The 24,188-nt window shown below is 40.5% G+C and overlaps 1 protein-coding gene across 3 annotated transcripts in view; it reads left to right on the top strand.

The window, feature by feature from the left end:
• Stimate (STIM activating enhancer) overlaps window positions 1-24,188 on the top strand; it is a 61,217-nt gene that overhangs the window by 20,757 nt on the left and 16,272 nt on the right. The window lies entirely within an intron of this gene.

Raw genomic sequence — 24,188 nt, 5'->3', positions numbered from 1 at the left:
CAGTCCATGTGCCTCCTGCCAGGCTAAACTCAGTCCCTTGACCTCCTACCAACTTGAACTCAGTTCCATTTCTCCTTAACAGTAAGAGCTACTAGATGGAGCCAGCACAGAGCTGCTCTGAGTTCAAGCACAGTTAGCCGCTCTCCAAGGTGGCTACTGGCCAATTGCCCTCTCCTGGGGGGTGTCTGAAGCTGAATTAACTCACCAGCCACTGCAGTCCGCTGCATCCATGGCTCTATTCCACTGGTGCATTTCTCTGTGGAGGCCTCTGGGATTACCAGTAGTCACTGTGCATCTGTTCAAGCTATGTCTCTCACACGGTGAGTCAGGACTTAGGGGAAAAGTGCCCCTTCCACCTCCTGTGTTGAAGTCTCTCTCTTCTCTCTCCTCCCTGGGCTTCAATTTTTGCTTTAGATCCTGTGTGCTTCTCTTCTTCACATTGCTGTATTCCAGCCTCTGGATACCAAATCTCTGAAAGGCTATTTCTCTGCAGCTCATGACTCTTCCCAGCCCAAGCATTTCACATAAGGGGAGTATGCTGCTTCTATTTCTAAGTAACAAGGAATACATTTCAAACATGTTAGTACAAAAACTGGCAAATGAGGTGATGACATACTAATTAGCCTGATTTAATCATTTCACATTATAAATGTATATCAAAACATCAAATTGTACCCTATACATGCATGCAAGATTTGTCAATTTAAAATAATCTTAATTTTAAAAAGGGAAAAGACAAGTCACAAACTGAGAAACATTGTTTCCAACATAAATAAGTGTGTGAAGTCAGAACATGTAAAAACTTCCTGCAACTCAGTAAAAAGAGTGCAGTTTTTAAAATAGGCAAAGGATCTTTCAAAAAAAAATTTTGTTAGACTATATATGGAGTACATAATGTTTACATTCCTCTTAGGGGATAGGTACATGTACTTAATATATCTTAATTCTTTTTTTTTTTTTTTATCAGTGCTAGGGATCGAACTCACGACTGCCTGCTTGGAAGGCTGGCGCTTATGCTGCTGAGCTAAATCCCCAGCCCCTCTTATTTCATTTTATTCCTGTTCCTGCCTCCCTACCCCATCTCTCAATCTCCTTCTTTATTATTTATACTTTGGGCTTCTCATATAAAAGAAGTTATATGGTATATAAGCTTATATATCAATTTATTGCACTTAACATTATGGTCTCCAGGTATATCTACTATCTTTTTTTTTTTTTCCAATAGGGCAGACTGGCCTTGAATTCATGGCAGTCCTCTTGCATCAGCCTCCCAAGTGCTGGGATTACAGGGGTATGCCACCATACCCAGCTCTCTGTTTTCTTACCTATAACTCAGAGTTATTCTTCATTATGTCAGAACAGTACTCCATTATGTACTAACATTATCTATTAATTTGATGATGGATAGATAGGCCACTTCTAAAATTTAGCTATTGAGTTATGCTGCTCTAAACATGGGTATGCTGTCTTTATGTCTTTGGGAAAGATAGCAAGAAGGGAAATAACTAGGTCAAATGGAATTTCTAGTTTTAGTTTTTTATGAAGAGTCTACATACTTATGTCTATAGTGATTGTATCAGTTTACAACCTCACCCATAATATAGAAGATTGCCCTTTTTTCCCACAACCTTGCCAGCATTTATGTGTGTGTATGTTTTTCATATTTTTTATTTTAAAGATAGTAAATCCCAACAAAACAGAATAAAGCCAATCAAAACAAAGCAGTGAAACTGATGCAGAACTTCAAAGCAGGATAATAGGAAAACAACAGCTACCATAATACATCTTGTAATCTTCACAATAGTTGTCCATTGCATCAGATATAGCAAAATCAAACCAAACAAAACAGAATAAAACAAATTAAAACAGGACATTGAATAAAGCAAAACAATTAATTGGAACAAAATAAAACAGTGATAGCAATATTCAATTTCAAAAACAAAATAGAAGGAAATTCCCCATATTTACTATATTACACATTGTTATATCACAGTAGATGCTCAGACCGCCAGCCCCAGGCCTGCAAAGTCAGTCAAACAGTACAAGTATTCAGTTGCTCTTTGTACCTCAGTTGCTATCAACTCAGCCTGTCCTCCAGACCAGCTGGTTGCTTACAGAGGAGTGGGATGAGTTCTTGATTCTCAGCCCACACACCAGTAAGCTCACAGGAGGTGCTATCTGACTTCTCTCTTCCTAGGTCCCACATAGCTTGCATGGCTTGCCAGAAAGGCTGGCTAGTGGCTTCTTGGCTTCTTGGTGGGCTCCTTCCAGTCCCAGCATGGCCAATTCTCGTGAGCTGCTGGCTTCTATCTTCTGGGCCCTACATGGCTTGCACAGCTTACCAGAAAGGCTGGCTACTTGGCTTCATTTGCTTGTTTTTGGTTGGTAGCCATTCTTCTTGGAGTAAAATGGAATCTCGGTATCATTTTAATTTGCATTTCTCCGATGGCCAGAGATGTTAAACATTTTTACATGTATTTATTGGCCATTTGTACTTCTGAGAAGTATCTATTCATTTCAGTTGCCCATTTTTTGGTTGAGTCTTTTATTTTGGGAGATGCAATTTTTTTTTTGAGCTCCTTATAAATTCTAGGTATTAACCCTCTGTCAGAGGAGTAGGTGGCAAGAATTTTTACATATTTTATAGGTTTTTCTTCATGCTTATCAATTGTTGGGCTTTGCAGAAGCTTTTTAATTTGCTGTAATCTCATTTATTAATTCTTAGTGCTATTTCCTGTGCAGTTGGGGTCCTATTTATAAAGTCCTTTCCTGAAAATAGGTCAATCTTAATGCACATTTCTCCAAAGAAGATAAACAAATGTCCAATTAACATAAAAATATGCTCAATCTAATTATTCAGGAAATACAAATTAAAATCAAAATGAGTCAGCATGTTTTTTTTTAAATAGGAGAGCCCAAACTATAATGAAGAACAAAAAGATAGTAAGAAGTAGGGAAACAGATCTCAAGGAGGCCAAGGAGGGAGAGAAGGAAAGGAAAGGGGACGAAAGAAAGAATTAAGATGCGTTAGGTACATATACCAATTCCACACAAGACATATAAACATGTACTAATAAATACACTAAAATGATGAGTTACTAATGCAGATCCATAAGAATGACTAAAATTGAACAGACTGACCAAAAATACCAAGAACAGAAGAGTAATAAATTTGAAACTCTCAAGAGTGCTGTTGGAAATTTAAAATGACACAACTTTGGAAAATTGAGTGTTTATTATAAATTTCATGTTCCATATAATCCAGCAGTTTTACTTGTAGATTACTCAAGAGAAATGAACGCGTTCCGAAAAACTCGAGTGAATTTTCATAGCAGTTTCATAATTGCCCCAAACTGTAAGCAGTCCAAATGGTCATCAGTGAATGAGCAGATAAACAAGTTATGGTATGTCTGTACAATGGAGTAAGTGCCAGCAATTTAGTGGCATAAACCACAGATACATACAGCAATATGGTTGGACCTCAGTGCTCCATATGCTGAGCCAAAGAAGCCAGAAGCAAAAGAAATCTACTTATGACTCCATTTATATGAAATTCTAGAGAATAAATAAATATATTAGTGACAGAAAACAGATACCTGGTTGTCTTGGGATGGCAGAGGTGGGACTGACTACAAAAGAATTTGAAGGAACTTTTTGAGGTGATGGAAATTACTCCATATTATAGTGAGGGTCACATCAACATATATATTTCTCAAATGTCTTTGAACTGTATACTTAATACAGGTATATTTTTGGTATGTAAATTATACCTTAAGATTTAAGGAAAAAAGCCTCAGTGATCAAATTTTTCTGTGTTTGCTCAAACTTCAGTACTCATTAAAGGAAGACAACAAAATGTACTTAACAGTGTCACTAAAAACAATATACTGTATATCCCTAACTTAAAAATTACTGGACATGTGAAGAAATAGGAAATTGTGGGGGAAAACAAAGGTCAATCAATGTAGGTAGACCAGGAGATGACAGAGATTAATTTTAAAATTAATTTAAAATTAATTTTAAAATAATTATGATAAATATGCTGAAGTTTTAAAGAAAAATCAAATTGTAATGAGGAGCATAGTGGATGATATTAAGGGGAACCTAATGGAACTTCTAGAACTGAAAATACAGTTTCTGAAGGATTCATTGGATACATTTAGCAAAAAATTAGACTTTCAGAAGAATAGATGAGTCAACTTAAAAGCCTAACAGACCTTTCAAATTGAAGCACAGAGGAAAAATGAAAGAACTGTGGAGAGAGCCTTAGTGAGTCATGGAAAAATATCAAAGACCTGACATGTAGTTGGATTTTCAAAAGAGGCAGGATAGGAAAGAGCAGAAAAAATTATTTGGCTAAATATTTTTCAAGGTTACTGAAAACTTTAAATTCACGGGTCCAAGAAGCTAATGAACCCCAGGCAGGATAAACAAAAAGAAAATCACGATACCAAGTGAAATCAGACTTTTGAAAAACAAAGATAAAAATGAAATTATAAGCCAGGCATGGCGTCACATGCCTGTAATCCCAGCACTCAGGAGGCTGAGGCAGGAATATCATTGTGAGTTCAAGATCAGCCTAAACTGATATCATTGTGAGTTTAAGGCCAGCCTAAACTGCATAGTGAGCCCTTGTCTTAAAAAGACAAAAGGAGGGGCTGGAAGTTTAGCTCAGCAGCGTAAGTGCCTGCTTGGCAAACACAAAGTCATGGGTTTGATCCCCGGTACAAAAAAAAATTTTGTTTAAAAAAAAAAAAAAGATGAAAAAAATTGTAAAAACAACTAGAAGAAAAAAGATATATAAGAAAATAAGCATAAGAATTAACATTGACTTTATTGAATTATTCAACCCAAAAGACAATGAAACAACATCTTTAAAGTACCAGAAGTAAAAGCCTATCAAGCTAGGATTCTGTATCTAGTGAGCAATATCTTCCATAATTGAAGGCAGATTTTTACAAAATGTTTAAAAGCATTTTGAACCTTGCATATCCAAAGCCAGTGGATCTTACTGTGACCGCTCGGACTCAGCATCTGGGTCCCTTTATAAGCTTTTTTTTTAAAATAATTTAAAGAAAGACAAAGTTTGATGTCTTTAGTTACAGCTCAGTACTTAGGTGTAGCTGCAGTAAATTGCATGAGTTGGGAAATTCGAATTGCCCTGCAAACATTGAAAACTCCTGCCACCCCAATAACAGGAAACAGTCAGTATGGTTTTAGTCTCCTAGAAGCCATGTGAGTAATCAGTTGATCACAGTGTCTCCTGTTTATAATTCCCCATCTCTACCTCCTCCCTAGTGTTCTGTGCCATGCTGTAAGTGCCAGATTCTGAGCCCTTCTTAATACCCTACGTGGCATCATTGAGGTCTTTTTTCCTGTATGTGTTCGTGCACCTGGGAGTGTGCTTGCATGTGTGTGCATGCATATGTATGTATGTATCAAACTCAGTGCCTTTGGTGAGCTGCCCAAGCAATGTACCACTGAGCCCCAATGCCAGCCCTGTCAGCACACACTCCAATCCACTGAGCAGATGCCCCTTTTCTGGATGAGTAAGAAAAACAACTTCAAGCTAAAGTTTTTTTAAGTAGATAGAGGAAGGAGAGTGTCCACAGAAGCACTTGGTGAGTACTTGTAGTGCCTTGTTCTATTTCCTACCTTGGAGGGCTGTTAGCCCAATAAGTCAACAAAGCATGAGAGTCATTAAGACTGAACTGAAAGCAAAGCAACAGCTTCAGGTTCCACCTGGAAATGAATCCATTCTGTGTTCCATAAAAATTTCGTGAGTGCTTAACAATGACAGATACCGCAGCCAGCTTCCGTGCTGGGTCTGAGTGATCTTTACTCCTGGTCTTCTAACTTCTACAGACCTGCTGTACATTTTATCAGGGTTAGTCTGTATACCAGGAGAATACATCAGTACTCCTGTGGCCTCTGATACTTAGCTATTAAAAAGTACTGTCACTTCCATCTTGGTCATGCATGGCTCACTTGCACAGCAGAGGAGTGTTTAAAAACTGGTTATCTACCATGCTATTGGAAGTCCCACCAGCTTCTGAAGGGAGTATCACACTGGCTTTTGTAAGATGTTTAGGCTACATGTGGCCTCTCTGTGGCAAGGTATAGGCCTTGGTATCAAATGCCCTGGCCTTTCATGACCACTGTGACACAGGATGATAGTTTTTCTAGTGCTGTGTGACTCTATCCTTTTGAAATTGTTTCTTGTCCTCATTTGGGGGAGGCAGTTACCTGTGTTGATGTTTTTTTTTGTTTGTTTTGTTTTTTAGAATTGAACGGGAAAAGGAACTTAGCACGGCCTGGTACATGGTAGGTGCTGAGTGAGAATTCTCTTTCTGAGCTCACCTTGCCAGCACACTTCCATAGCAGAAGGTCCTGGGGAAGTAGGAAATCCCCGTCACACCATCTCTTATCAGTCATAATTGGAAAAATACAGATAGCTTAATCCAAGACTCCATCTATAGGTGGAACTGGAGGGACTGCATGACTCGTCTGAGACTTCCTAGCAAGGTCAGCATCTCAGCCAACTTAGGCCAAAGTGTCCTGCCCTAGAGGCCTTTACTCCTGCCCTCCACTGCATGGCTCTGTGGCTGTTTCTGTGCCCTCTACCGTGGCATGTGTTTGTTTATGTTCAGTAACTGGTCCAGGCAGTTTGGTCTGGCCTGTAGCATGAGGAAGGAAACGCAACCCTCCTAGTATACCACTTGGCTGAAACAGCCTAGAAGCACAGAACCCAGAGCAGCAATAGTGGGAGGTGGCTGAAGCATGTGGTGATGATGCAGAGACATTGCATGCTCTTGCATGCAATGCAAGACTTTGCTCTGTCCTGCTCCCAACTGACAGCAATGCACGTTTGCACAGGAGTCTGAGCTGCCCCAAGGGTGGTGGCAGGAATGGCCACAAGCTTTTCAGAGGAGCTAGTGTGGCCTCTTCCATGTCCTCATAAACTTCAGGGACCAGCCATCCTCACATTTAAGTGCAGTAAAATTTGAATCCACTTTTTGCCACACATCCTGGAGTTTTGAACCTTGCTTGTAATACAGATACAGATATAGATACATAGAATTGTTTGGCCATCTAGGTTTACATTTTCTTAGCTGATCCTCTTTCAGAGGTTCTTCACATTTGGTAATCTCACCTGGATTTCATAAAGGTCTAAGTTTCATAAGCTTTATGTTTTGAACTCAGACCAGGCTCTGAGAGGCTCAATGCTGATTCTTTGCATTGGCCCAGGTTCTGGTCCTGACATTACCCCACACTGCCTGTAGGATTCAGCTAGTTCCTTCGTGGCTCTGAGCATCAGTTTCTTCATTTGAAAATTGGCTGATTCTATATACCACCTCATAGAGTGAGTGAGTTAATTTATCTTGAGCCTGGAGCCGTCAGTGTAATTGATGCTGATAATGCCTTATCTGATGAGGCTGACTCAGAAATCCTTGTGGGAACTCAGCTGAATGCGTAATGGATTTAGGTAGTGGATGAGGCTGTTTGTCTATTAAGGTGAAGCATGATGCTATTGAGGGCCATGTCAAGGTGAACCTGCCCGACTAAAATAATCTTTATGAATGAAACACACTACGGGGCAAGGGGGCATTTCCCAGGGAAATTCGTACAGTTGAATGACCTAATATCTAGGCCTTTGGTTTCTTTTTTTTTTTTGTACCAGGAATCCAACTTACAACCTTGTGCCTGCCAGACAGGCGCTTATGGTGCTGAGCTAAATCCCCAGCAAGTCCTTTAGTTTCTGTGCTTAACTCTTGGCAGGTAGACCCCAAGATATGTCATCCTCTCCTTTAGAGCTCAAGGAACAAAAACATCACAGGCATTCTGCCCATTATGAGCTGTGTTCCCTGTGCAGAGTTTGGGCCATGAAAGCAACTGAAGTTCTTCCTAGAACAAAATCCAGCTATGGCTTACAGTTCTTTACCATGTAGTGGTTCACTGGGGCCTCTCCTTAGAAGGAGGCAGACAGGTGTCTGCCCTGCTTGAGTTGAAGATGCAACCTCTGTGGTAGGATTGGCTGGGTTGTCCATGTTACCTCAGAGAAACTCAGCTGCTAGCATCTACCTTTTTCTAAAAGCTTGGTGAGCTATGAAGTTGCCATGAAGGTCAGCTCTATAATTACTAAAGAAAACTTTTTATAGTCAAAGGTCTCTTATCCAGCACAGTCAGGATTGGCTGTTAGTGACTAATTTTTGAAAGGCAATAAAACCAGAGAATATTAAAAAAAAAAATAGAAACATATATACCATGAACACTTTATTTTATTTGTGCCTGTTGGCATAGAATGAGAGAGCCCTGGTCTGGCAGATGGGGACCCAGGAGCTGCTGTACACAGGATCACTGCAGCACTGATCCTGGCCCACCTCAGTGGCTACTGAGCTTGGACCCAAAGGCCTGTTCTCCATCTCGAGGGAGTTCTGCCTGCTGAATGCTCTTCTCTAAGGAGGAAATTTTGAGGGTGAGTTGAGTTTAAGGAAGGCTACTAATTGCCTAATGTGCAAAATTGTAATTTAATAGTTTTTAAATTACTAGTTTTAGCCGCAGAGGCCTGTATTTTTTTTACTATAAAAGTAATATATATTTACTGTAGACAACCAGAATATTATGAAAATAGGTAGCATAAAAAGTGAAAGTTCACTGTAACTCCATGCTCTGGAGACTAACTTGTCTATTGTGTATACCTCCAAACTTTTGTATGTATATATATTTTTAATAAAAATACAGCACATTAATAAAAATGATATATATTTATTGTTTGGGTAAATATATATATATATGGGTTAGGGGGTTGTTTTTTGAGGCAGGATCTAATTATGTAGTCTAGGCTACCTTGAACCTACTATAGTTACATTCCAGGTTGGCCTTAAACTTGTAGTGATCTTTCTGTCTCAGCCTCAAGGAGATTGGTGAATTATTTTTGTTAACATTTAATATAATGTTGCATTTCAATGCAAATAGATCTACCTCTAGTAATATGTCACTTTTCTTTTTTTGAAACAGGGTCTATGTAGCCCAGGGTGGCCTTAAACTCACAGCAGTCCTCTTGCCTCAGCCTCCCACGTTCTGGGATTACAAGCATATACCACCATACCCCCCTGTGCTACCTCACTTTTTAAATAATTCTATTGAAGTATAATTTATATATCATCAAGTTTGCTACTGTATGTGTACTATCTCAGCCTTACTTTTCAGCAGTTGGCTTCCATTGTGTGATAATGTATAACTTTTAATTCCTTCCCTGTTGGATATTGGCTAGCTATTTATAATAAACAGTGCTGCAGAGGACACTTTCACATATAAACTTGTGGGTATTTATGCAAGTGGAACTATAGAAGAAAATCGTAGAAGCAGCTTCTGGGTCACAGAGTATGGCCACTTACAGTCATAGTGGGGAGCTGGGCATGGTGACACATACCTATCAGGTACTCAGGCAGCTAAGCCAAGAGGGTGACGTGTGGCTAGGAGTTAGAGCCCAGCTTGGGCAACATAACCCTATCTATCTTTAAGAAAATAAACAAAATAAAAATAAAATCCTGATAGGCATTGCAAAAGTATCTGCTTCAACTTCTCATGTGATCTGAGAGAACACCCCCCCCCAATCCATTATAAGTAAATGAAATTCTTGAATTTCTTTGTCTCTAGCATATGAGATGGCAGTGCCATGACGACAAAGCAGGGTCAGATGCTACTCATCTCTGTGAGTTCCCTGTACTAGAGCTTCCTCAGCTGCCCAGAGACCTGGCTTACAGGATAGGATTTTATAGGGCAACCCATTTTTTTTTTTTTTTTTTGTCTTTGTCATTTTTTTTTTTTTTAATCGGTACCGGGGATCGAACTCACGTCCGCCTGCTTGCAAGGCAGGTACTTATGCCGCTGAGCTAAATCCCCAGCCCCAGGGCAACCCATTTGAGTTTATACTTGGGGCTTCTGTCCACACGGATTGTCAGGCTCTCGTTAGAAAGCATTTACAGTTCTCCAACTCTTCCTGGTCCTTGGGTCAGACTCTGCATCTTTCACCTCCCAGCCCTATCTCCAGGCCTTGGAGCAGCATCTCGGACACTCTGCCTATAGCATCTCTGGTTCCTAGGAAACTTAGGCCACCGAGGCCACCCTGACAACAGTGTAGTTACATTGACTTCCCCACATTTATCAAGGAGTTCTACAGTTTTCTATCAGCAGCTTAAAAGTACTTGTTTCTCAGTACCCTTATCAAAAGTTTTATTTTTTCACTTTGTTTCCCCTCCCCTACTTGAACATTTTTCTTATTTCACACTATATATTATACATTCTGGTCCTTATTTACACTTTCGGCACACCAGAAAAGCAATACAGTATTTATGTCATTTAAGAGTATATTCTCACGGTGCATCCATTTACCTAGAAATGTCTCAAGCTTATCTTTCTTTGTGACTGGGTAGTACTCCACTGTAAAAAAAAAAAAAATAACATCTTCTTTATGCATTGATCAGTTCATAGGCATTTGGACCATTTCCAAGATTTGGCTATTACAAACTATGCTGCTATAAATACGGGTGTGTATATATCACTATGGTATGATGGTTTTCTTTTGGGAAGATACCAGAAAGAGGAATAACTGAGTCAAATTGAACTAGTTCTAGTTTTTTGAGAAATCTCCACACTGATTTCCACAGTGGTTGCACCAGTCTACACTCCCACCAGCAGTGGAGAAGGGTTCCTTTTTCCCCTCAGCCCTGCCAACATTTGTTATTGGTTGATTTCTTGATGATAGCCATTCTTTCTGTGATGAGACAAAATTTCAACATTGTTTTAATTTTCATCTCAGGAATGACCAATGATGTTGAACATTTTTCATATATTTATTTGCTTTTCATACTTGGGGCTTCTGTCCTTGTGCTTTTTCATCTGAGAAGCATGTATTTATCTCAGATGCCCATTTATGGATTGGGTCTTTAAATTTTGGAGGTCTGAGGTTTTTTTATTTTGTTTTGTTTTAGTTCTTTATGCATTCTAGATAGTAATCCTTTGAGAAACAGCTGACCAAAAATATTTTCCCACATTGTTGGTTGTCTCTTCACTGTTGGTAGTTTTTCTTGCTGTCCAAAAACTTTTAAATAAGATAAGATGCCTATTGTTGATTCTTTGTGATATCTCCTGTGCAGTCAGGATTTTGTTCAGAAAGTCTTTGCTTACACCAGTGTCTTCAAGAATTCTACCTATTTTATCCAGCAGATTTAATGTTTTGTTTTGATATTTAGATCTTCAGCATTTTGATTTTAGTTTGGTACATTCAAAAAATGTTTTGATAATGTTTTACTAATCTATTAGAGTTAAAGATAATTTCTAGTTTGCATTTTAAAAATCAGTGTTGCCATGGTTTCAAATCTTTGTGTGTGTTTATCAGCCATTCATATTTCTGTCAGACAGAATCCCATGTGGTACGCACAGTAATAGTGCCCCCATACTCCTCCTGGGATTGTTATCTTTAGCAGGTGGCATCACAGCCCTGTACCCCAGGGATGCAGTGTCTTCAAGGAGGACTGTGTCCAGAAGGTGAAGCATATCCATTTGCTAGACAGCTCAGCATTTGGCAGGGGTGGAAAGGTGTCATCATTTCTCTCAGCCTTTGGCTGAGCTTCTATCTAAGAGGATTAAAGCTGGCAGACTTAGAACCTGGGCTTCATCTGGTCCAGAAAATGTGAAGTCCTTACCAAAAAGTGTTCATGAGTCCTTAGGCTGCTTACAAACCAAGGTCCAGACAGCTAAGGCCAGATTTGGTGAGGGAGACCTTGATAAGTAGTCTATCCTTCCTTGCCTTAACTAGAGAAAGAGTTGGGAGTAGTTGTCCCTGGCAGTTTTGCTACCTTCCATTGTCCAAGACTAAAATGATTTTAGTTCTGTTACAGGGTTTGTGGGTTATAAACTAAGCTTCTGGGAGACCTCATCATGAAAATTCATGGAACTCACTGAAGTGAAAATAAATACGTGCACAGTCCTCACTATACAGGGCTTACATGATGCAATGAATGAATTTCTGTGTTCACTGATCACTGCATTTGAAGAGTTGGACCTCCTCTGGATGCCAGGAGTACAGAGGTGGACAGAATAGAGGGGCCTGGCCCTGCTGAGCTTCCTTTACTAGTGAACAGACAAGAAAGGGCATGTGACTTTCTGAGGTGAGTGCTCTGGAGGGAATAGAAGAGAGAACTGATGTCAAGGAACAGGGCAAGATGCCCCCTGCTGATGACATGATCACAAGAGGTGAGCTGAGAGCCACAGCAGGACATGAAGGGGAGCAAGGGACTTGGCTATCTGGGAGAAGAGTGTTGTAAACAGGAGGATGGAGTGCAGGGTGTGCAGTGCAGAGAGGAAGCCCATGTGGTGGGAGTGAGTGGGGCTCAGGAAGAGGAGCAGCATGGCCTCTGTAGTATGACGCCTTGACCAGAGAAAGAATCTGCCCTTTATCTTAAATGCTATGAAAAGAAATGGGAAGGCTTCAAGTTGTGTGTTGCAGTTCACTGGAGGTATCATTTACACGAAGTAAAGTGCACAGATCTTAAGTGTAAAGCTTGATACAATTTGTGTGTCATTGGATTTTTAAGTGAAATGGAGGCAACAAAATTTTAATAAATTTAAATGAGACAACATTGACAGCCATATGGAGGCATAAACAATATTCCCATCTTAGACAAAACACAGGGTGGCTTTGAGCATGGTGCTTAGTGTAAAAGAACACCTAAAAGGGGCATTTGACACTGTCCAGGAAAAGACCAGTGGTGGGGCAGGAAGAGTGTGGTCCCTGAGGTCTGTGCCAGTGACTTGGCTCAGTGCTGTGTTCTATAGTTCCCTGCAGGCATTTCCATTCAGACTAAGTACTGTTGATGGTTGTGAGCAAATCTGGACTGGTTCTCTCCCTCTTGCCACAGCCCACAAGCTCAGCCTCCTTTCTGCTGAGAATGTGCGTTGTGTACCTTTTTCCACAAGCCAACCGTGTGGATATCCATCTATAAGATGTGACACTCGATAGTTGTTTGCATTTTGATTTGTTATATTTATTTATATTCTTCACGATAAGACTATGTTGCCTAAATTGACCTCTTCACAGGGTCTCACTGTGCAGTGCAGGCTGGTGTTGAGCTAGTCCAGGCACCATGACTTTATAGCCTAAGCTGATCTTGAATTTGCAATGATCTTCCTGCCTTAGCCTCCGAACTGCTGGATTACAGGTGTGCACCACCACGCCCACTCCATCACTCTTGATACCCAGATGTCCAATATTCAAACTTTAAGCGCATAAGGTATCATGAATCAGTCACTTCCCTCTGTGTTGAGAGGAGGCAAGTAGTTGATTGAATTGCTTCCCTGCAGAACAGTGGAAGGGAGGCTGCCTGGGAGAGACCACTATTCAGTCCACTACAATCATCCACTAGAGTTTAGGAGGAAAACTCATCTATTTGCTGCTTATAATAGACTAACCTTAAAGTTGAAAGAATAGAAATTGAGAAAGATAATACCATACGAACATTACTAAAAAAATGTACTCTTAAAAGATAAAATAGAAAAATGTTCTCTGAATTTTATAAATTCCTATGTAGTCATCTTTTCCAAAAACTATATTTTAATTCAAAAATAAGATTAGAGAAAATGGAGGTTGTTGTAGGCAAATTAGACGTGTGCTGTATAACAAGACTGAAAGGTCCTTGAGGCCAGTGACGTTGACTATACTGTCCATCCTTCCATCTCCAGCATAGGGTGAGCGCTCAATGTAGCAGGGGATGGATGGATGGGAAAGCAATGGGAGATGTGAGAACAGAAATGCAGTCATGGTGCCTGGACTAGTTAGGTAGTAGGAATGAGGAAAAGGGTATGTCCACAAGACTCCATGGCAGCATTGGCAGAGAAAGTTGGCAGTTGAGTGTGAGGAAAGAAAGAGCCCCAGAGGCAATTTATTTCTATGCTGTGAAGAAATGACCAAGCTAGGCAGATGGGTAGGAGTCAGTGGTACCACTGAAAGTCTTGGGTACGGGATAGAGGCTGGCATACCTTGGCATAGAGGGCAGCTTTTTCCCAAGAGTCAAGAGGAAAAAGAGCCATGAAAATTGGGAGGGTGGCCAGGGGGAGGCAAGCAGAGTTGCAGTCTTAAGATTCTACTAGGATTTGGCTCTTGAGCTACCTGGAGGAAGGGAGGGAAAGAATGAAATGGTAAGGAGAGGTCGCTTTCCGGCCAGCAGACTATAGTCATAGGCTTCTAAGACCAGGATAAGGATGGTTCAGCCCAGGCCTGTGAAGAGTAGATACCAGTAGGAGAAGGAAGAGAAGGTGCAGGGTAGGGCTGGGGATTTAGCTCAGTGGCATAAGCACCTGCCTTGCATGAGTTTGATCCCCAGTACAAAAAAAAAAAAAAAAAAAAAAAAAAAAAAAAAACAGAGATAAAACAATGAAATTCTTGAGAAGGTGCAGGGTAAGAACAGTAGGATTGCTTTCCTAACCATAGGCTCTGTGTTGGTCCTTTGTCTTGTGTCATTTAACTTGATAACAATGTGGAGCTCCTAGCAGTGCCCCTCCTCTTTTCTGGCACAAATTTAATAGCATGTTAGCAGCAGAGGCTGGATTCAGAACTACTTGTCTCAGAGTCACTTGACCACACCTCTTCTTGAGGAATACTATGACTCTCTGCCTGTCTCTAGGATGTGTACAGTCCAAGAACCTGCTAAGGAGCCCACCGTGGCCTGGAGGCTGTTGACTCAGGCTTCACTGAAGGGATGGGAAGAGCCGTTATGTGGGAGGTGGGTACCCCTGAGTGCTGCCTGCCAGCAAAACCTTGCAGTGTCCAGGTCACCTGTGTTCTCCTCCTTCTTTGGAAAAGTCCTTTTGGGCTCCACAGGCCTTTGATTCCAGCTGTGATGTGGGAGCCTGGCCTGCCCTCGGCCCGTCCTTTCTGCAGAGGATGCTGGGCATACTGCACTTTGCTAAGCCTCCTGACTCCATCTGAATGACTTCTCCATCCTGAAGGAAAGCTGAAAGTCCTGGAGCTCTGCCTGAGGCCAGGACAGGTGGCTCAGCCTTGTCTGAGCCGTGGTGGTTTCTTCTGAGGGAGGAGCTGGTGGCCTCTCCACTGTTCTCTTTCTCTCCTGCCCTGTAGTCACTGTGTGAGCTCAACATTTAAGAAACAGCCTGAATCTGACTTCCCTGCACCTCCTGTGGCAACAAGTCATACTGCTGTCCTTTGTCCCTGCCTTTGTCATGATCTCTAAGGGATCTTCTTTCTCCTACATCACCCTTTCAGGCTGCTTTCACAACTGCAGTGCAGTGAGCCTGTTGTTGGCCTCAGCCACTGCCCACCAGGTCTAAAGAAGGCAGAAGGGCAGCCCTTGCACAGACTCCAGGGCTGAAGCCTGTTGAGTATCCTGCACCTTCCCGGGTTCCAGTCTCCACCTCCCCATCCCTGCCACCTCCTTGCATAGCGCTCACTCCCCGCCTGCCTGACCCCTCCTGTCTGCCTGCTGCCGAGTTCACTTCCACTTGGGCTGTGTTCCGCGTTTCACTCCCCACACACAGCACCCCTCCCAGTGTAAAGAAGGGAAGGATGTGTGTTTATCTCCCCTGCTGACTGTCAGGCCCCTCTGTAAGACACAACAGGCTGGATGAGCAATTTTCCTGATTGGATTTTTCTCCCTTACCAAATTAGACCTAGTGAGTTCTCTCTTTCTTCTTTTAATTAAAGATTTTTTTACTACAGAACATTCCAAGGAAAAGAGATGAGAGAGGAAAAGGCAGAGGCCACACTTCTGCTTTTCAGAAGTTCCTGAATCCCTGACTACGGTCTGCATTCTGCGTGTATTGACCTGGGTGCACACACAGTTCCTTTGCATTTCTTGGCTCAAATCCCACCTGTAAATCACACTGGCTCTCCCACAGTGTTACTGTACTTTGCTGCATTAGCACAGGTCTCTGAGAAGTTTGTCTTTTTTCAGGTTTTAAATGAAAGCACACTATGAAAATATGAAGGAATGTTTAAACCATCCAGAGTGCTATAGAAAGTTACTTTCAGGCAGGGAATCTAGTTCAGTGGTAGAGCACTTGCCCTACCATGCAAGAGGCCTTGGGTTTGAATTGGATTTTGAGCATCTCAAAAAATTTTAAAAAATAAACAGTCTGCTTCCCTGACTCATAATTCATTTCATCAAAGATAGCTCCTGTTACTAATCATTCATATATTCTTGTGGAAAAAGAGTGTGCATTAATATGCACAAATATGTACCTGTTAAAATGGATGTGAATAAAATCATGTCTTTCCATATTAATCCATCTGTGTACCTCATTGGTGAGTATTGCTTTCATATATGCATAATGATACATGTACACTTAACTCTATATTGACATTTATTTAAAGTTGATTCTTCCTAGATTTTTGTTGTGACAGTATTATAATAATGTCCCACTACATCTTACAGTATTATGATAGTGTCCCACTCCAACTCGATAATACTGGTAGAATGCATACCTTTAAAATTTTAGAAGACATCCCCAAATTGACCTTTGAATAACTGTATTAGTTCATTCCTCCTGGAGCATGTTTTGCCCCCAGCGTTGTATTTGGAAAGATATTAAACCTACAAAGAAGTCTAAGAGTAATAAATATCCCAGTATTCTCTCCTGGTCCACTAGTTACTGAATTGCCACATAAATTAGTTTGCTTAGGCTACCATAATAAAGTATCAGAGCCCGGATGGCTTAAGCAATAGACATTCTTTTCTCATAGTTCTGGAGACTGAAAGCTTCGGAGGAAGATGTGAGTTGGCAGAACTGGTTTCTTTCAAAGCCTCTCTCTTGACCCACAAAGAGCCACATTCTCAGTGTGTCTTCACATGGTCTTTTCTTCATGTATTCATACATCTGTGTTCTAATCTCTTTCTAACCAAATGTATTAGTTTAGGGCCCACCCACATGGCCTCAGTGAACCTTTATTACCTCTTCAAAGGTCTCATCTGTAAATATAGTTATACTCTGGGGTAGTGGAGGTTAGGACTTCAGCATATGAATTAGAGGGGAGGGAAGACACACAATTCAGCCCTTAGGACAACATTTTTTTCTCTTCATACATGTATACAAGATCATATTAATATGGTATAATAATAGATTTATTATGTATTTATAACATTATAATATACCCTTTATAATATATTTAATGTACATAATTACATATAATTTCTCCCTTAACCACCAGAGAGCAGATGTATACTGGTACTTCAGTGTATATCTCCTAGGAATGTGAACATCTCCTTATTTATGTTGACATTCTTTATTTTGTATTGACAGAGATAGTCTGCTGAGGTAGAAGATTGAATGCACATGAAGTGGCTGTGGCCTTGGCTGGTGGCTTTTCCCCCATTTCATTTTGTCCTGAGTCTCCCAGCCCCTCAGTCAGACTTGGTGTACTTGTGGGAAGGAGCCTCCTGCTTTTCACAGCCATTCAGGCAAGCAGAACCTCTTGGCCTTCAAACCAGATTCTTTGGCATTGCTGAGGCTTTGGATCTGTTCTGTGTTAAGATGACAGACTCTGCAATTCCACATGTGTTTTGGTCTTGTTATATCAACATGACCCCTAAATACCAGATTTGTTATTTCAATTCTTTGTACAGGTAGCTCTTGCTTTGCCAGCTGTGGATTGCCCATTTAGAGTAGGGTTTATTGATTTGGATGCTGTTTGCTGTGTCACCCTTCTCCTCCTCTTGCAGCTTCATTGGAGGCTCAAGACTGACAGAAGTGGGAGCTGGGGATTTAGCTCAGCGGCATAAGTGCCTGCCTTGCAAGCAGGCAGTCGTGAGTTTAATCCCTGGTACCAATAAAAAATGAAAAAGACAAAAAAAAAAAAAAAAGACTGACAGAAGTTGGTTCTCACCTGTTGCCAGTTATAACAAGGCATCTTCCATGGACTGGTGCTGCTGTGTTTTCCTCTTGGTGCTTTTGTGTAGGAAGACATCTCATGAGCAGCACTTTAGGTGTTTGTTTTAGTAGGCAGAATCTTTCAGAAATGCTTGCTGAGATCTTCAGTGGTAAACGTGACGCCTTAAAGCTTTTCATTTCCTGTGGTTCAGACAGTTGTGCCTGAAGCCCCCCAGGGTGGAAAAGCGAGTCTTGTGAATCCTTTGCCAGGTTGGGCAGGCTGTTGCTCAATGGACACCCTATTCCTGCTGACTCTTCTGTACCTAAAGTGTTGATATCTAGTACTGTGACCACAACCAACATCTTTCCTCAGTTCCTGAAGCCCCAGAAACCTATCTGCACAGTTAACAGAGCTCCTTTTCTTTTTAAAATTAATTTTATTGGTATACTTTTGATATACATAACAATCACATTCACCACAGGGAGTTTGCAACTATATATACTATATCTTGATTCTTTTTTTCCTCATTCTCCTGTTCTCCCTTCAACCCTTTTTTTCCTCCTTATTTACAAAAACTTGCCTGTTTTTCCTTTTCCCTTCCTTCTCTTTCCCTTTTCCCTTCCTTCTTCCTTATTCTCCCCATTTGAACATTTTTTTCCTATTTCCCAGTATCTGTTATCCGTTTTGGTCCTTGAGGTTCTACAGAAGAGAAATAATGTGATATTTTAACACATGTGTCTGATTTATTTCACTTAAAAGTATGTTCTCAAGGCACATCCATTTACCTTTAGTCTTGAATTTATCCTTCTTTGTGAAAGAGTAGTACTCCATTGTATATAGAAAACATTTTCTTTATCCAATCATCTGTTGGTGATCATCTAGACTGTTTCAAAGATTTAGCTATTGCAAATTGTGCTGCTATAAACGTAGGTGTGCATATGTCACTATAGTATGATACTTTTAACTCTTCAGTAAGATACCAAGAAGAACAGGTGAGTCAAATGGAACCTCTAGTTTTAGTTAGTATTTTTTAGGGGCATGGGCTTTAGATAGGGTCTCACTATGTAATTCAGACTGGCCTTGAACTCACAACAATCCTCCTGCCTCAGCCTCCCAAGTGCTGGGATTATAGGCATGTGCCCCCATGCCCAGCTAGTTTTAGTTCGTTGAGGAATCTCCATACAGATTTCCACAGTGATTGCACCAGTTTACACTTGCACCAACAGTGGAAAAGTGTTCCTTTTCCCTGACAGCCCTGCCAACATTTGTTATTGGTTGATTTCTTGATGCTAGCCAGCCTTGGTGGAATCTCAGTGTTGTTTTAATTTGCATTTGTGAAATGACCAGTGATGTTGAACTTTTCTACATGTATTTATTTGCTGTTTGTACTTCGTCTGAGAAATGTCTATTCATTTCAGATGTCCTTTTCTGCGCTAAGTCTTTAAATTTGGGAGGGATATGCTTTTTTTGAGTTTTTTATATATTCTATATGTTAGGTCTTTGTCTGAGGCATAGCTACTAACAAATTTTTCTCACCCTGTAGCTTGACCCTTCATTCTGTTGGTGGATTTCTTTTGCTGTGCAAAAGCTATTTAATAAGATGAGATCTCAGTTGTTGAGTTTTTGTAATATTTCCTTATTCATAAAGTCTTTGCCTAAAGTCTTGAAGTTTTACCCATCCTATCTCTCAGCAAATTATTTCTGTTTTAACACTTAGATCTTTGATCCATTTTGATTTTAGTTTAGTGCATGGTGAGAGATGTGAGTCTGGGTTTGATCATTGGCATGTGGAAAGCCAGTTTTTCCAGCACTATTTATTGATTTATTGATTTACTTTTGGGTGCCAGGGATCAAACTCATGATGTCACACTTGCCAGGCAGGCACTTACACCGCCCCCAACCCCCAGCACCATTTATTAAAGAGGATGTCTTTCTTCCAGTAAAGCTGTGTGTCTCTTTGTCAAAGATAAGGTGGCTGAGTGTGTTCAGAGTTGTTTCTGCATTTTCTAATCTGTTCCATTGACCCTTGAGTTTGTTTGTTTGGATTTTTTTTTCTTTTGCCAGTGCTATGCTATTTTTATCATGGTAGCTATGTAATATGATTTGAAGTAGGGGATTATGATGCCCCCTGCATTGCTCTTACTACCCAGAATTATTTTTGCTATTCATCTTCTGGTTCCAAATAAACGTTAGGATTATTCTGTGAGGTATGCTACTGGTATTTTGACCAGGATTGTATTAAATCTGTATAACAGTTTTGGAAGTAGTCATTTTTACTGTATTGGTTCTGCCTATCCAACTCAAGAACAAGGGATATCTTTCTTTTTTTTTTTTTGTCTTTTTTCCTTTTTATCGGTACCAGGGATTGAACTCACGACCGCCTGCTTGTAAGGCAGGTGCTTATGCCGCTGAGCTAAATCCCCAGCCCCTATCTTTCTGTTTTCTGATATCTTCTTCATCTCTTTTTCAGAGCACTGTAGTTCTCAATATAAAAGTCGTTTATTTCCTTTGGTAGATTGATCACTATTTCTTTCTTTTTTTTTTTTTTTTTTTTTTTGATACTATTGTGAAATGTGTTGTTTCCCTAATTTTGCTTTCAGTGAGTTTGTTGTTTGCGTACAGGAATACTATAGATTTTTGAGTTTTGACTTTGTATCCTGCTACACTACTGAATTTGGTTAATTCTAGGAGTCTTGGAATTTTAGGGGTCTTCTATGTAGAGTATCATGTCATCTGCAAATAATGATAATTTAACTTCATCCTTTCCTAATCTTTCTTTCTTTTCTGTTTTTTTTTTTTTTTTGTACCAGGGATTGAACTCATGACCTCATGTTTGCCAAGCAGGCACTTATACCACAGAGCTAAATCCCTGGCCCTCCTTTCTTTTTTTGGTACCAGGGATCAAACTCACAACCTTGTGCTTGCCAGGGAGGTGCGTATGCCACTAAGCTAAAGCCCCAACCCTATTCTTATTCCTTGTTTCTTTCTCTTGTCTAATTTCTCTGGCTAGTATATGTTGAACCATCTCTGCATCCCAGAATGAATCTTACTTGCTTATAGTATATAATCTACTTGATGATTCATTGCAGCCTGCTAGCCAGTATCTTACTGAGAATTTTTGTGCCCATGTACATTGGTGAGATTGCCCTGTAGTTGAAGAGAACTCTGGTTTGGTATCAGGTTACTTTCAGGAATTTGTTTGGCAATATGGTTTCCTACTCAGTTTCATTAAAGAGTTTGAGGAGTAATGACATTGGATTTTCTCTAAATTCCTTGTAGAATTCAGAAATGAACTATCATGACCTGTGCTTTTCTTTGTTGGTTGTTTTTTATTTAGTTCTTCAGTTTCATTGACTGATACTGGGTTATTTAGAATTTTTTAATTTTTATTTTAAAGAGAATATAACCAAGTGAAATAAAACAGAATAAAGCTAATCAAAACAAACCAATGTAAGCAATATAGGACTTCAATATAGAACTTCAAACAGGGCTGGGGATTTAGCTCAGTGGCATAAGCACCTGCCTTGCAAGCAGGCGGTCATGAGTTCAATCCTCGGTACCGATTTAAAAAAAAAGAGAGAGAGAGAGAGAAGAAGAAGAACTTCAAACATGATAATAGTAAATCAGCAGTAGTTACCGTAATGCCTCTTGTTGTCTTCAAAATAGTTGCTCAGCTGGGCATTCTGGCCCATGCCTGAATTCCAGCACTAGAGAGGCTGAGGCAGGAGGATCATTATGAGTTTGAGACCAGCCTAGACTATAAAATGAGCTGAACTGCATAGAGAGACCCTGTCTCAAAAAGACAAAAAAAAAAAAAAAAAAAAAAGGCTGCTCATTCCTTCAGACATAGTAAAAATCAAACAAAACAGAACAAGATAGAACCAATAAAAACAAAATGATGCAATGAAGACTTCAAAATAAGATAGTATTAAGTCCAAAGTGGCTACAATAATATGTCTTGTTATCTTTCAAATAGCTGCCTGAGCCATTGGATATAATGAAATCAAAACAAGACAAAACAGAATAAAGCCCAATGCAACAAAACAATAAAAATGATACAGGACTTCAAAACAAGATAACAGGGAATTAACAGTGGCTGCCACCTTCAGAAGAAGATCCCCATAGATGCTACATTGTGTATTGTTATCCTCTAAATAGATGATCAGGCTTTAGACCCGCAAAGTGAGTGAAAAACTAAACACTACAAGCATTAAATTGTATTTTGCCTCAGCTATCCTCACCACTTATGGCAGGGTGAGGTTGTGGCCCTTCTTGTCTCCTAGCCTGCACACCAGAAGGGACTAGCATCCGGTCTCCCTCCAGTGGCCCTTGCGTGGCGCCAATTCATGGGGAGGGCTTGCTCCTTGGTGCCTTCTTGTTCTCCCCACTGCCTCCAGTCCGCGAATGGCCCTGCTTCACAGGAAGAAGCTGGCCACACATAGTCCATGCACAGGGAGGGCCTGCTTCTTGTTCTATTTAGGATTTTTATACCCTTGATTCAGCCTTGGTAATTCATATGTATCTAGGAATCTGTCCATTTGTTTGTTTTCCATCTTCCTAGAATATAAGTTTTCAAAGTAGCCCTAATGATTTTTAGGATTTCTGCAGGAAGCACTGTAATTTCTCCCTTTTCATTCCTAATTGCATGGATTTGGGTCTTTTCTTTCCTTGTTTTATAAAGGTTGCCTAAGGGTTTGTCTTTTATTTGAATCACTTCAGTACCTCCTGGATTTGCCTTGGGCGAGTTGGAGGTCTAAGGTTGCATCTTGTTTCCATGTTTTCTCATTTTCTGTTTTTTAAATTGTAAATTGCTTATGAAATGTAGCTTTATTACCAGTATTTACGACCTCTTGACTAGTAGGAAATGGCTATTTTTCTGAGATGTCTTCTAGGTATAACCAGCTGGCTTTTGGCTTTTCAATCTAAATCAGCATCCCTCCCCGTCAGTTTATTGGGGATGAGAGGTTGCTGCCTATTGGGCCTAGCCCCAAGTTCTTTGTACTAGACTGGTATTTTTTTATGACCTCCCAGACAATCTCAGTATTGGCATACAAGGAAGAACACCTGATCAGAAAAACTATGTTGCCTTGGCTAAATTAGTACAATTACTAATAACGGTATCCTCAAGAAGTATAGGAGGTGGTGAACTGTGGAAACTGTTAATTTGCCATCTTTAACTATAGGTACAAGATTTATAGTTATATAACAAAACCTAAAATCAGAAAATTATATACAGTATAATACTGAGGAGATATATTAATATCCCCTCAATAGAGTGCTTTTATCCTTCAGAAAGAAAATTTAAAAGAGAAAAGTGAAAAAAATAGATAAATAAGCAGAAGTGATTAGAAGGCTTAAAGCAAAGGAAGGTTACTTGGGAAACTGGTGAAGAAGACAGGAGAAAAAGAAAGAAAAAGGATTTTTAAAAAACCCTAAAAAATAGTGTATTCACACTTATGAAAAACCAACCAAACAAAAGGGAAAAATGATTTCTCTGTGATTTCAAGCCTGTGGTTATCTTCTGGGGTCTTTGTAGTTTCATGGTAGTGTCCAACTCAGTGTGTGTCTCTGCTGTCACGGAAAGCAGAGCCCAGATCCATGCTGGAGGGCCCCAGCCAGCCTGAGGCAGGAATAGGCTGCAGTGTTGATTCTGGTACTTTTGCCTCCAAAGCAGTTCAGACTGATCCTAGTCTCTGGTTGTAAAGTTGGGGCCGAAGTTGTTCAGCCTGCAACACTCTGGGTGTCTTTTGCTGGACGGACTTTAGCTCCCTGACCCTGGATGTCTCCCACTGTTGTTCCTCACCCAGTCACTGGGAGCCCTGAATGAAGCCAGTCCACTGCTGCTCCAAGTCCCAGGTTCAGTTGGCCCCTCCCTAAAGTGCTTTGGGCCAAGCATCCTCTCTAGGGACAGCGCAGATGCTTGGACTGGAACCATTCACCTGGTATTATAGCTCACAGCAGCCACTGCACCGTTCCCCTAGTGTGGTCTCCCTGGAGGCCTCTAGAGTCACCCACCCTCTCTGTGACTGTGTAGATTCAAGCCAGAAGCGAGGGAGAAAGTGTGTTTTGCTACCTCCTTTTTCTGCATTGAGGCCTGTCTCTTTACTTCCCCTTCGGGCTCCAGTTTTCCCTTCAGATCCTTTCTCCTTTTTCTCTTCCCAAGTTATTATATTCCAGTGTCCGGATTCCAAATTTTGGAGAGGTTGATTTGTTGCTGTCTTTGAGCTGCATTTCTAAAACACAGATGTCTTTGAATCTGCTTAGAACCCTTCCCTTATGAAAGGGTCTTCCTTTTCCACAGGAG

This window comes from Cavia porcellus, unplaced genomic scaffold (genome assembly GCF_034190915.1).
Source record: "Cavia porcellus strain 051 isolate PalLab524CR breed Dunkin Hartley unplaced genomic scaffold, mCavPor4.1 scaffold_10, whole genome shotgun sequence".
NCBI classification, from domain to species: domain Eukaryota; kingdom Metazoa; phylum Chordata; class Mammalia; order Rodentia; family Caviidae; genus Cavia; species Cavia porcellus.
This window is presented reverse-complemented; position numbering and strand designations above follow the sequence as displayed.